The 14671-nt window shown below is 34.1% G+C and overlaps 1 long non-coding RNA gene across 1 annotated transcript; it reads right to left on the bottom strand.

Annotated features, from left to right (window-relative positions):
* Positions 1-2349: 2349 nt before the first annotated feature.
* LOC138329528 (uncharacterized) lies at positions 2350-4187 on the bottom strand. Its single transcript, XR_011209463.1, has 2 exons — positions 4046-4187; positions 2350-2689 (listed from the first exon to the last, which is right to left on the bottom strand). It is a non-coding gene; the product is annotated as an uncharacterized lncRNA (long non-coding RNA).
* Between the last annotated feature and the right edge of the window lie 10484 nt (positions 4188-14671).

Genomic DNA, 14671 nt, shown 5'->3' with positions numbered 1-14671 from the left:
AAATCAGATATACATTAGTCATTCCTAAGGTAGTAAAATCAGATATACATTAGTCATTTCTAAGGTAGTAAAATCAGATATACATTAGTCATTCACTGTCTAAGGTAGTAAAATCAGATATACATTAGTCATTTCTAAGGTAGTAAGATCAGATATACATTAGTCATTTCTAAGGTAGTAAAATCAGATATACATTAGTCATTTCTAAGGTAGTAAAATCAGATATACATTAGTCATTTCTAAGGTAGTAAAATCAGATATACATTAGTCATTACTAAGGTAGTAAAATCAGATATACATTAGTCATTACTAAGGTAGTAAAATCAGATATACATTAGTCATTTCTAAGGTAGTAAAATCAGATATACATTAGTCATTACTAAGGTAGCATGATCAAATTTACATTAGTAATTTCTTTTTCATTTTTGAAGCCATGCAATCAGATTGCAAGATGGACGATAGGCAGTGATCTTGGATTTTGACATCTTCGATACTCCAGGAGTTCCGATTGCTCACGATCTCTACACCCCTCAACTTCGCTAGCTAAGGGTATTAGTCCGATTAACTAATACCCTTGGCTTGCGAAGTTGTACACCCCTGGACTATATCATAGTGAATTGAAGGCAGCTCAGCGGAAAACATTTGACCAATCACAGGCTAGCAAAGATTTCCTTTGATGACTACAGAGAGAGCGACGCCTAACATCAAAGCCATGCAGTCAACCACAGTGTACCGTTATACGGCTCTTTTGATGTACATCAAATGACTAAATTACCTGTTCTATTCTGTTGCCTCCAGTTTTACTATGAGACAGTCCAGGGGTGTAGAGATCGTAAGTGATCGGAACCCCAGGAATATCGAGGATGGGATTTTGATAACCGAATTATGTTACCGCTATTTCTCGGATATGCTAGGCTCTCCTACATATTCAAGATACCTTTGTATCAGCCATGTTGTTTGGTTGAAATTGGACAATAAACACCAAAGTCATCGAGCGGAAATCATGGATTTATCTGTTTTTTTTTGACGATTTTAAAAGTCCCGTATCTCCTGCAGATATTGAGCAAAATCAAACAACTTTTTGATAGGTTTCCTTGTGTGCATTACATATTCCAAGGATTTATAAGTGAGACATATTCGTGACTGTCTCTTTACATTACTAAACACCACGCGAGACGCCTATGAACCGGGAATAAAAACCATTTTTCTCAACAAATACTTGTCTTATCGAGTCAAACGAAACACCAATGTAAAGTTTATTAAATTTCACAACGTTTATTACTTGCTTTAAGGACGAAATATTTAGAGGATATATCTAAAATTTTCGTTAAAAAAATACGACAGCTCATGAAATGACGGCCAGTTTCAGAAAGTAAGACGGTAACCCTCGCAAACGCAAGCTACATCAAAGGCTGCGCCGGCGGATATCAAAGGAAAATCAGTCGTCGCCCAACGTCACGGTCAGTGCACAAACACAAAAGCTCCTGCCTTGTACTCCCCCAAAACCCAGTGTGACTTATTCCAAAGGAAGATCTTTCTACCATACAATGATCTACACAGGTCCAGTGGAAAGACACCACGATTCCTCTTGTCAGTTCTACATTGTTACACAGCACATACGACCTTAAGGGTTTATATTACCCTTAATGTACACAAGGTTATACCACAGGCATCTGAGAATTAGTTACAGTTTGAATTATGGATCGGTAAATATCATACTTTATATAGTACTACCAAGGACGTATATGCTTATAAATCCTTGGTACTACGTATATGTGATGATCTTTTTTTATGTAGACCCCTAAAACGTCTAAAATTGTCTTATGGCACTCTGGTGGGTCCATAATTATAAAAGCAAACTGATTCTCAGATCCCTGTACATGCATCCGGAATAACATGTCTAACATCAACCACATGTGTCTGCTTCTATATATTAGGGGTAGGCTATTATGGTTTTTTTTTTCCAAAACTAGAAGCATCTAAAAGACGCGACACCAGTATTTCCTCTCATAAAAGTTAGAATTCTGTATCTCTTAACCACTTTCGGTAAGGACCTTTATTAATCGACAATCTATTTAACTGTAAAAGATCAGGGGAAAACACAGGATTCCTGTCGAGTGCCTCGAACCCGGGTCTCCGGTGTGAAAAACTACGACTCTGCCGACTGAGTCAAAGAAGCATGCTCCGTCAGCCGAGTAACAGAGATCTGCTCCTTTTACATAAAGAAGACGTGAAACAATGTGTATATATATAGTATAGATGTATGTGTAGGATAATGTATGATTATTCCTGGAAAATAAAGTGGCTTACAGACTCGTTCTCTATGGCAAATTACAAACCAAGACATGGTTCTACTGCAGACAGTCGTTTTATTATCAACTCTTTTGTAAAAAGTACAAAATACAAACACCTTTGATATTTACATGGTCTATTGGCCATTCGGACCAATCACGCTCAACCAGTAGCTTTCTCCGACTGCCTAACTTACAGTTCATCTCATTCAATTTTTCACTCTCCTGCATCAAATGGTTTCATATACTGTATATATGCACACACAAATGACTCTACCGTCGATTGGCTATTCTTTCGCCGTCAGTGATTGGTCATTTCATCCGTTATCATTTCGCCATTGGTCAGGAATCTCAGATCCTTCAGCATTCGTCGGTCAGTGTGCCATGAGGAAATCCGTCTGTAAATGTAAATGATAGTATTAAGATAATCGTTTAAAATTAGCATTTATATATGGTATCTATATCAACATTCGCGGGTGATTAAATATCGATCGGAATAAAAACTGGGAATTAAATTAAGAGTGCAGTTTGCTTGCTTCGAAATGATACGGTCTATCAAAATTATAATATATATATAAAATAAGAAATGATATGCGCATATCAAAGCATTAATCACCATGTACTGATTATATTAATTCATTAGAAGCCGGCAGCTGGGCATCTTTATCAGTTCAGTCACGTTCTGTGTTTGAAAGTGAAGTTAGCAGTTCACAAAGTTCTGAAATGATTGATGGGTAGATTTAATGAGGGGATACCTGAATAAGTTTCTTTGTGTTTTAGTTAATTGTTAAGAAACAATGACAATGAATACTGTAATCGCTATATGTTGTTTACTTGATTTTAATATCTATATAGGTATGTTGTTTACTAGATATGTAAGTATGCCAATAGATAATGGAGCGGCTGTTCTCCCAAGGTCACAGGAAGTACTCGCATGTTTTTCTTTTCGGTTGATTACAACTACAGTTCATTGCTCTGGTGTTTGGAGTTAAACTCAACCACGTGACATGCTCAAGGTCAAAAAGGTCATGGTACCAGAACACACGAACTTGTGAGGACTGTTTATCACGACTTATAACAATATAAGTACCAATCTGACATTTTTCTTTTTTGAAGTGTTTTGGAAGGACAATAGGCTTAATTTAGCATTATCGTGTTAAACAGATAACTGTGAAATGTTCTTTAGGTCTTGACATTTATGAAACATGGGTACATAATGGACAGATATATAAAATCAGTCGCGGTACCATGGAAACAAATTTGAAAAACAAATCAGGTTCCATACAAGATTGAAACAAATAAACAAGATTGAAAACTAATTGCAACTAGAGTTGTTACATTCGATTTGTTTGAACTAATTGAGATTGCATTAAATGGCGATTTGGCATCTTCTTGTAGATCAGAATATTAAATATGACTCGGTTTGCAAATGCCGTACTTATAATTGTGTATTGTTTCAAGACAATATTTCTTTAATGATACATTAAATGAACTAAAAAGACAGAACACAAGTGCCATGTAAAGAAGTAAAAATACATGTATAGACAATTGTACCAAATGAGGTTGATACGTCCGCCCTTTATATACACGTGTTCTTTATATAGAGGTATCCTTTACAGCAAGATTAGCTGTATACAGTGTATACAAAAACATTGTTAAAAATGTTACAAAAACATTGTTAAAAATGTTATTTTCATATCATGAAGATAAATTTGAAGGAATCAGTGAATCTTTTACAAAATCACAATACTCACGGTTGGACTAGAGCGAATCATGTCTGTGACCTCTGTTTCTGCTTGTTGTTGACCAGTTTCTGTATCGCTTTTCTGGTATGTCCAGTAGGGTCGTGCATGTTGGTGTGGAGACTGGCCTCTCGTTTACTCCGACCCTTTCCACTATGCCCATTGTGGATGTGCTTGTGTTGTTCAACACTGTACATGTCAATATCGTCCATATAATTAGCGATGAAAAAGTCGGACATCTCGATGTTTATGAATTAGCTTTTCGGAAAAAATGGCAACGTGGAATGAGTTGTGTCGTCCCAATGCGTTACCTGGGTGTAATACTGATTCTACGATCCCCTGTTTATATAGAGCTGTAACTCTCCGGTGAATCATGTGACCTGCCACGATATATTTGTAAACAGTAGTCTGGTGATGTAAACTCTAAAAATAGATCGCCACGCTAGCGTGGTAACGAACATGTGGCACGTCACCTTGTCAGCTTTCCTTCAAAACCAAACTTCACAACAATTTCAAACTCGGACTTGACATGATGTTAGTTGTAATTCACAGATAACAATACAATAACAATAATGTAAGAACAATGTTTCATGCGTATATATGATATCATCTATGTTTCCATTCGAAATATTTGAAAATCTTCACGCACGGTGAATATTTATATATTCAAGCTAACAAATCTTTTAAATACCGTCAAGTAAACTTTCTCTAGCTCCGCCTCTTTAATATGACGTCATTAAATGGGAAACGCCGTTTAGCAGAAACGAAAACAAAGCAATTAAATTTTAATAAGTTGTATTTTTCGAGACTATTTTTAATTTTATTATTCAATTTGCTGTTTGTTGCGAAAGTTCTGAAAATGAATCATTTATTTCTTTAATATGATAACGTTGTCGTACCATATTGCGAGCCTGTATGACCTCTCTAGTCTTGTGGACAGGCTGATGCAATCGGCTGGATGACCTAGATCACGTATGTTTATCAAGAGTTACATACAAAATAGGGAGTGATGAAATGTTAGGTATGAAGTCATAGCCTACATTGGGTTTCTTAAGGCGAAACCAGTATTCAAAAACGATTTTACTGAGTCAGCAAAGAATAACTCAAACATAACGATTGTCATCGTCGAATCTGTGACTAATTCCCACACCTCAGTTATTATAGATCTGCCAAAAAGATCGATGTCCGAATTATTTTAATTTATTTTCTCCATAGGGTCAGTTAAACAAGGTCTTTTGGTATCAAACTATTACTAGTGTTGTTGTCTGAAATCAAGGCCGTTGATTGGCCGTATTTCATTATATGATACGGTACATATAGTATAACTATCAAAATCATAAAAATGCATTAATTAAGGCCCAATTAATATACGTAACTTAATCACAAACATTTACCAGAAAATTACCACATTCTCTCTGCCTTAAATGTTGACAAAAGCCGAGTAAGTTGTTAATGAGACCAACTGTGAAGTTTCGGGAAAAAAAAAGTAAACACAATAAATGTAGCAACACAAATAAATAAATAATTTTTACATAATCAAGAAGCAAACTATGGCATAAATGTATTGTTCTACATTTCTTATGAAACGTATAACATAAAATATTGACAAAGTTTAGTATTTTAATTGATACCGTCGTAAATACAAAATCATTGATCAATACGATTTAGCAGGTACAAATGTACGATGTACTAATACCCGAGCCAAAGTCACGCACGTTAAACAAATGAACTACATAACCACTGAGGAGGCGATAAAAATGATTTTGAGGCAAGATAATTCGTCTAATAAGGTAAACACACTACTGTCAGAGCGATTTGAGCAGTTCTAGACGAAAGTTGCATTACTCTACGAGCAAGGGACAGGGTTCGGCATACAAGATGTTCGACCACAATGTGTAATGGCGGACAGCGAGCGAGTAAGAACATTTCACACGCATTTCACCACCATGGGCTGTTCTGGCATATCACAGTAGAACCGACTGATCTAATTTCCATTGGAACTGGATTTTTTCCGATATATGTACAAATTTTTAATGTACTAGACTGAATTGTCCCTTTAATTCTAAGTCATTGGTGCAATGTTTGATCATTGTATATGTTTGTGATTACCAACAAAAACTGAAAAGATGCGTATATTGGGCCTTTAAAACAAAGCTTCGAATAAACAAAACCAGGAATGTAGACCAATCGAACTATGGTGATTTGTGGCACTGGTAAAGAAGGACAATGCTGTAGAAATCGTCTTCTTGACAAGTACGACAAACACATTAAAATGTGTAACGATAACTTACATGCATTTCCTTATATTCTATTTAATTATGCATGCATATTAAAATCAATTTTATAACGGATCGACCAAAACGATTCATCATAAGTTCAAAATGTTTCCTTAAATATCCTCTTTATTTCAGACACTTGAGACTTAGTTTAGATATAGTTATACATAATTGGTATCCTATTGTACATTGATTTTACATTAGTATTTTCAGACGTTTGAAGCTTCTAGACTCCAAGTGGATAAAATTGAAACCTTTTGTCTAAACTGGCCGTTAAATGTACCTATGAACACTAAGTTATCTCAAAATATATACTGATTGTACTAAATAAGGGTTAAAAATGAAAAATATTAAATCCAGAAAATATTATATAACTTATATATAAAAGAAACGCAATTTATCAATGGATTATTGTCATCCTTTCTTAAATTGAGTTTCTTTGATATGTCGTAATTTCTAAACACAATGTATCCTATGCACTATGTGTTGTTGATCCAAATGTTTCATTTGAATTTCCTGTTGAAATTGTACTCAGTCGATGATCATATAAAATGTATATACCTACTTTCCTTTGTCGCATTCATACAACATTCACGATTTTGCTTACTTATAAATTCACGATTTTGCTTACTTATAAATACTTTTTTGTTTGTTTCTTTACTCTCGACGAGAATTGAACCCCCATACTTGACACTTATCATGACTCTGAAGTCTATCGTCTTTACCACTACACCACTGAATAACTTGGCGAATCAAAGAAAAAAAAAATCATTACAAAACTATGGCTTTAAAATTAATCCTGATTAAGTAATACAACGATAGCTATGGAGGGGTTTTGTTTATTGAGTACATTTGAGAATGAATGAAGAGGACGATTCATTTGTTTTCTCACCATTTTTTTTCTCATAAAAATCTAGAGGGGGGTTCAAAAGGACCACGGGTATTTCGATGACAAGAGATGGAGTGGTAACTCACCTAGTGTTGTAGTTAGCAAAACCAGAAAACACATTGGAGAAGCGGAATAGCTGTAAAATAGACGTGAATTTGAAGGCAACCATTTTTTTAACAATGGATCTCACCAGAGAACAGGATAAGAGGAGTCTGTTGCAACAGTTGTTCGATCAGAGCAGGAACAAAACGGCACAAACTAGAGTAGGCATAGCAAGATTGGCCCAAGCAGGATGGCAGTCATAAGAATCTCCTCTTTTAAAATTCCTGTGTTTAAGTTGTCATCCCAACCAAATACCGTCGATCGATCAGATTCCGCATATCCTGTTCACTGTGGACAGGTAGAGTAAGTCCAATAGGGAAGATAACGTTGACCACACGCTTGATGGTTTGCTTTTTTAGACATGGTGGAAAGAGTACGACAGCTCTTAACACATCCTCGATACTCCAGGGGTTCCGATCACTTACGATATCTACACCCCTGGACTATCTCATAGTGAAATTGAAGGCAGCTCAGCGGAAAACATTTGACCAATCACAGGGCAGCAAAGATTCCCTTTGAAGACTACAGAGAGAGCGACGCCTAACATCAAAGCAACACAGTCAACCACAGTGTACCGTTATACGGCTCTTTTGATGTACATCAAATGGCTAAATTACCTGTTCTGTTCTGTTGCCTCCAGTTTTACTATGATATAGTCCAGGGGGTGTTAGATATCGTAAGTGATCGGTGAGCCCCTGGAATATCGAGGATGCTCTTAACACAGAAAACACTAAACACGAAGTCAGAAGGGAGAGCAGAACTCGGCAAACTTGCATGTCTTTGTGGATTTATGCACATTATATTGAGACAAGAAAATGAAATGGTTGCTGATGCAGCATCGAACAGCCCGATAGTATTTGCTTTATTAACGGGACAATTAAGCGAGGTTTATTCTGTTACATAACCATGAAGCAAAATATGGCATAAATGCATTGTTCTACATTTCTTATGAAACATAAAATATTGAAATAAATCCACGACATTGTGAAGTATTTTAATTGAAACCGTTGAACCAGCAGGTACAATATGTACGCTGTACCCAGTCCCGAGCCAATGTCACGTAAGTTAAACAAATGCAATACATAACCATTGAGGAGTTGATGAAATTATTTTGTAGACAGGAGCATGCAAATCATACCGTAAACAGACTACTGTAAAAGCAATTTTAGTAGTTATAGGCAAAAATTGCTTTATTATTCCACTAGCAAAAGTCTGAGTTCGGCATAGGGGAAATTGAGCAAGTTTGAACACTTCACAAACATTTCAACACAGTGAGCTTTTCTGGCATATCACTGTAAAACCAACTAATCTCACTTTCATTACAACTGGTTTGTTTCCAATATAGAATCTATGTGCAAATTTTAATGTATATATATATATCTACTCTTGTTTAATGTAGTCTTGAAAATGTAATGAGCTTTACATATAGAGCAGTTCGGAGAGAAACATCCTCGATACTCCAGGGGTTACTATCACTATCGTAACCCCATATAGAATCGAGGATGTGAGAAAAAAAGAATGAAGAGCTCCGGTGAAGCTCGGTGGGTGATGGGAGGTTAAACTCGGTTTCGCTAACTTTCAACATGGATCCATTGGTATGTACACCATTGAAACGTCTGCACATCTATGAACACTGAAAGACAATGTATACACACCATCTAAGATTCTTACTGACACTGTATACACACCATCTAAGATTCTTACTGACACTTTATACACACCATCTAAGATTCTTACTGACATTGTATACACACCATCTAAGATTCTAACTGACATTGTATACACACCATCTAAGATTCTTACTGACACTGTATACACACCATCTAAGATTCTTACTGACACTTTATACACACCATCAAAGATTCTTACTGACACCAACAACATCTTATATTCCGTTCTATCCATGATTAGAGTGTACATCGTGTAAGTAAGGTTCTTAGATTCATGGTGGTACAGAAGCAGTGAGATTCTTAGATACTATAAAGTGTCAGTGTGGTTTTAAGATAAAATATACAGTGTTAGTGTGGTTCTTACATACTATATACATGTACAAGTATTAGTGTGGTTCTCAGATACTATTAAAACAGTGTCAATGTGGTTAATAAATACTTACATACAGTATCAGTGTGGTTCTCAGATACTATAAACAGTGTCAATGTGGTTCATAAATACTACATACAGTATCAGTGTGGTACTTAGATACTATATACAGTATCAGTGTGGTTCTTAGATGCTATATAAAGTATTAGTGTGGTTCTTATATACTATATAAAGTATTAGTGTGGTTCTTAGATACTATATACAGTATCAGTGTGGTTCTTAGATACTTTATACAGTGTTGGTTTGGTTCTTAGATACTATATACAGTATCAGTGTGGTACTTAGATACTATATACAGTATCAGTGTGGTTCTTAGATACTATATACAGTATCAGTGTGGTTCTTAGATACTATATACAGTATCAGTGTGGTTCTTAGATACTATATACAGTATCAGTGTGGTACTTAGATACTATATACAGTATCAGTGTGGTTCTTAGATACTATATACATTATTAGTGTGGTACTTAGATACTATATACAGTGTTGGTTTGGTTCAAAGATACTATATACAGTCTTAATGTGGTACTTAGATACTATATACAGTGTTGGTTTGGTTCAAAGATACTATATACAGTATTAGTGTGGTACTTAGATACTATATACAGTGTTGGTTGGTTCAAAGATACTATATACAGTCTTAATGTGGGTACTTAGATACTATATACAGTGTTGGTTTGGTTCTAAGATACTATATACAGTATTAGTGTGGTACTTAGATACTATATACAGTATAAATGTGGTTCTTAGATACTATATACAGTATTAGTGTGGCTCTTAGATACTATATACAGTATCAGTGTGGTACTTAGATACTATATACAGTATCAGTGTGGTTCTTAGATACTATATACAGTGTTGGTTTGGTTCTTAGATACTATATACAGTATAAATGTGGTTCCTAGATACTATATACAGTATTAGTGTGGTTCTTAGATACTACATACAGTATCAGTGTGGTACTTATCTATACTATATACAGTGTTGCTTTGGTTCTTAGATACTATATACAGTCTTAATGTGGTACTTAGATACTATATACAGTGTTTGCATAGTTTGGTTCTTAGATACTATATACAGTATCAGTGTGTTACTTAGATACTATATACAGTATTAGTGTGGTTCTTAGTTACTACATACAGTATAAATGTGGTACTTAGATACTATATACAGTGTTTGGTTTGGTTCTTAGATACTATATACAGTATTAGTGTGGTACTTAGATACTATATACAGTGTTGGTTTGGTTCTTAGATACTATATACAGTATAAGTGTGGTTCTTACAAACTACATACAGTATCAGTGTGGTACTTAGATACTATATACAGTGTTGGTTTGGTTCTTAGATACTATATACAGTATTAGTGTGTTACTTAGATACTATATACAGTATTAGTGTGGTTCTTAGTTACTACATACAGTATAAATGTGGTACTTAGATACTATATACAGTGTTGGTTTGGTTCTTAGATACTATATACAGTATTAGTGTAGTACTTAGATACTATATACAGTGTTGGTTTGGTTCTTAGATACTATATACAGTATAAGTGTGGTTCTTAGAAACTACATACAGTATCAGTGTGGTACTTAGATACTATATACAGTGTTGGTTTGGTTCTTAGATACTATATACAGTATAAATGTGGTACTTAGATACTATATACAGTATAAGTGTGGTACTTAGATACTATATACAGTATAAATGTGGGTACTTAGATAAATATATACAGTGTTGGTTTGGTTCTTAGATACTATATACAGTATTAGTGTGGTACTTAGATACTATATACAGTGTTGGTTTGGTTCTTAGATACTATATACAGTCTTAATGTGGTACTTAGATACTATATACAGTATTGGTGTGGTTCTTAGATACTATATACAGTATCAGTGTGGTTCTTAGATACTATATACAGTATAAGTGTGGTACTTAGATACTATATACAGTATTGGTGTGGTTCTTAGATACTATATACAGTATCAGTGTGGTACTTAGATACTATATACAGTATTGGTGTGGTTCTTAGATACTATATACAGTATTAGTGTGGTTCTTAGATACTATATACAGTATCAGTGTGGTACTTAGATACTATATACAGTATTAGTGTGGTTCTTAGATACTATATACAGTATTAGTGTGGTACTTAGATACTATATACAGTGTTGGTTTGGTTCTTAGATACTATATACAGTATTAGTGTGGTACTTAGATACTATATACAGTATTAGTGTGGTTCTTAGATACTATATACAGTATCAGTGTGGTTCTTAGATGCTATATAAAGTATTAGTGTGGTTCTTACATGGTTCGTACAGAAGATGAAAAGTGCTGGAATTTGGGGTCAGTGCTGGAAAAGTGCTTGAATTTTTGGGTCAGTGCTGAAAAGTGCTGGAATTTTTCTTTAAATCCTTGAAAAGTGCTGGAATTGAAACTTCATGCTCCCAGAACACTGGCAAAAGCTCTGTTGTCAATCAATTTATCATAATTTCAGTAATCAGACATTACTTGGGATGACTTTGTTGTTTGATAAGAATGTGTAATTGAATCTAATTACTCTTACAAAATTGTACTAACAAATTGCTTGCAAATTTGTAGGCATGTTTTCTGAAAATTCTGATTTCAAGTCCAATGTAGAAGAAAAAAGTAGTGCTTGAAAATCTAGAAAATGGTGCTGGAAAAGTGCTTGAAAAGTGCTGGAATTTTGGTTTGAAAATGCGACCATGTGTGGAAAAGTGCTTGAAAATGCTGAATTTTGGTTTTGAAAACTTGTGCGAACATGTCTTAGATACTATATACAGTATCAGTGTGGTTTCTTAGATACTATATACAGTATCAGTGTGGTACTTAGATACTATATACAGTGTTGGTTTGGTTCTTAGATACTATATATACAGTATCAGTGTGGTACTAAGATACTATATACAGTATCAGTGTGGTTCTTAGATACTACATACAGTATCAGTGTGGTACTTAGATACTATATACAGTGTTGGTTTGGTTCTAAGATACTATATACAGTATTAGTGTGGTACTTAGATACTATATACAGTGTTGGTTTGGTTCAAAGATACTATATACAGTATCAGTGTGGTTCTTAGATACTATATACAGTGTTGGTTTGGTTCAAAGATACTATATACAGTCTTAATTTGGTACTTAGATACTATATACAGTGTTGGTTTGGTTCTTAGATACTATATACAGTATTAATGTGGTTCTTAGATACTATATACAGTGTTGGTTTGGTTCAAAGATACTATATACAGTCTTAATGTGGTACTTAGATACTATATACAGTGTTGGTTTGGTTCTAAGATACTATATACAGTATTAGTGTGGTTCTTAGATACTATATACAGTGTTGGTTTGGTTCAAAGATACTATATACAGTCTTAATATGTGGTACTTAGATACTATATACAGTGTTGGTTTGGTTCTAAGATACTATATACAGTATTAGTGTGGTACTTAGATACTATATACAGTATAAATGTGGTTCTTAGATACTATATACAGTATCAGTGTGGTTCTTAGATACTATATACAGTATCAGTGTGGTACTTAGATACTATATACAGTATCAGTGTGGTTCTTAGATACTATATACAGTGTTAGTGTGGTTCTTAGATACTATATACAGTATCAGTGTGGTTCTTAGATACTATATACAGTATTAGTGTGGTACTTAGATACTATATACAGTATAAATGTGGTTCTTAGATACTATATACAGTATTAGTGTGGTTCTTAGATACTATATACAGTATTAGTGTGGTACTTAGATACTATATACAGTATTAGTGTGGTTCTTAGATACTATATACAGTATCAGTGTGGTACTTAGATACTATATACAGTGTTGGTTTGGTTCTTAGATACTATATACAGTCTTAATGTGGTACTTAGATACTATATACAGTGTTGCTTTGGTTCTTAGATACTATATACAGTATCAGTGTGGTTCTTAGATACTATATACAGTATCAGTGTGTTACTTAGATACTATATACAGTATTAGTGTGGTTCTTAGATACTATATACAGTATAAATGTGGTACTTAGATACTATATACAGTGTTGGTTTGGTTCTTAGATACTATATACAGTATTAGTGTGTTACTTAGATACTATATACAGTATTAGTGTGGTTCTTAGATACTATATACAGTATTAGTGTGGTTCTTAGATACTACATACAGTATAAATGTGGTACTTAGATACTATATACAGTATAAGTGTGGAACTTAGATACTATATACAGTGTTGGTTTGGTTCTTAGATACCATATACAGTATCAGTGTGGTACTTAGATACTATATACAGTATCAGTGTGGTTCTTAGATACTATATACAGTATCAGTGTGGTTCTTAGATACTATATACAGTATCAGTGTGGTACTTAGATACTATATACAGTATCAGTGTGGTACTTAGATACTATATACAGTATCAGTGTGGTTCTTAGATACTATATACAGTATCAGTGTGGTTCTTAGATACTATATACAGTATCAGTGTGGTTCTTAGATACTATATACAGTATCAGTGTGGTACTTAGATACTATATACAGTATCAGTGTGGTTCTTAGATACTATATACAGTATTAGTGTGGTACTTAGATACTATATACAGTGTTGGTTTGGTTCTTAGATACTATATACAGTATTAGTGTGGTACTTAGATACTATATACAGTATAAGTGTGGTTCTTAGATACTATATACAGTATTAGTGTGGTTCTTAGATACTATATACAGTATTAGTGTGGTACTTAGATACTATATACAGTCTTAATGTGGTACTTAGATACTATATACAGTGTTGGTTTGGTTCTAAGATACTATATACAGTATTAGTGTGGTACTTAGATACTATATACAGTATTAATGTGGTTCTTAGATACTATATACAGTATTAGTGTGGTTCTTAGATACTATATACAGTATTAGTGTGGTTCTTAGATACTATATACAGTATCAGTGTGGTACTTAGATACTATATACAGTATCAGTGTGGTTCTTAGATACTATATACAGTATCAGTGTGGTTCTTAGATACTATATACAGTATCAGTGTGGTTCTTAGATACTATATACAGTATCAGTGTGGTACTTAGATACTATATACAGTATCAGTGTGGTTCTTAGATACTATATACAGTCTTAATGTGGTACTTAGATACTATATACAGTGTTGGTTTGGTTCTAAGATACTATATACAGTATTAGTGTGGTACTTAGATACTATATACAGTATTAGTGTGG

The sequence above is a fragment of the Argopecten irradians genome, chromosome 8 (genome assembly GCF_041381155.1).
Source record: "Argopecten irradians isolate NY chromosome 8, Ai_NY, whole genome shotgun sequence".
Taxonomy (NCBI): Eukaryota; Metazoa; Mollusca; class Bivalvia; order Pectinida; family Pectinidae; genus Argopecten; species Argopecten irradians.
This window is presented reverse-complemented; position numbering and strand designations above follow the sequence as displayed.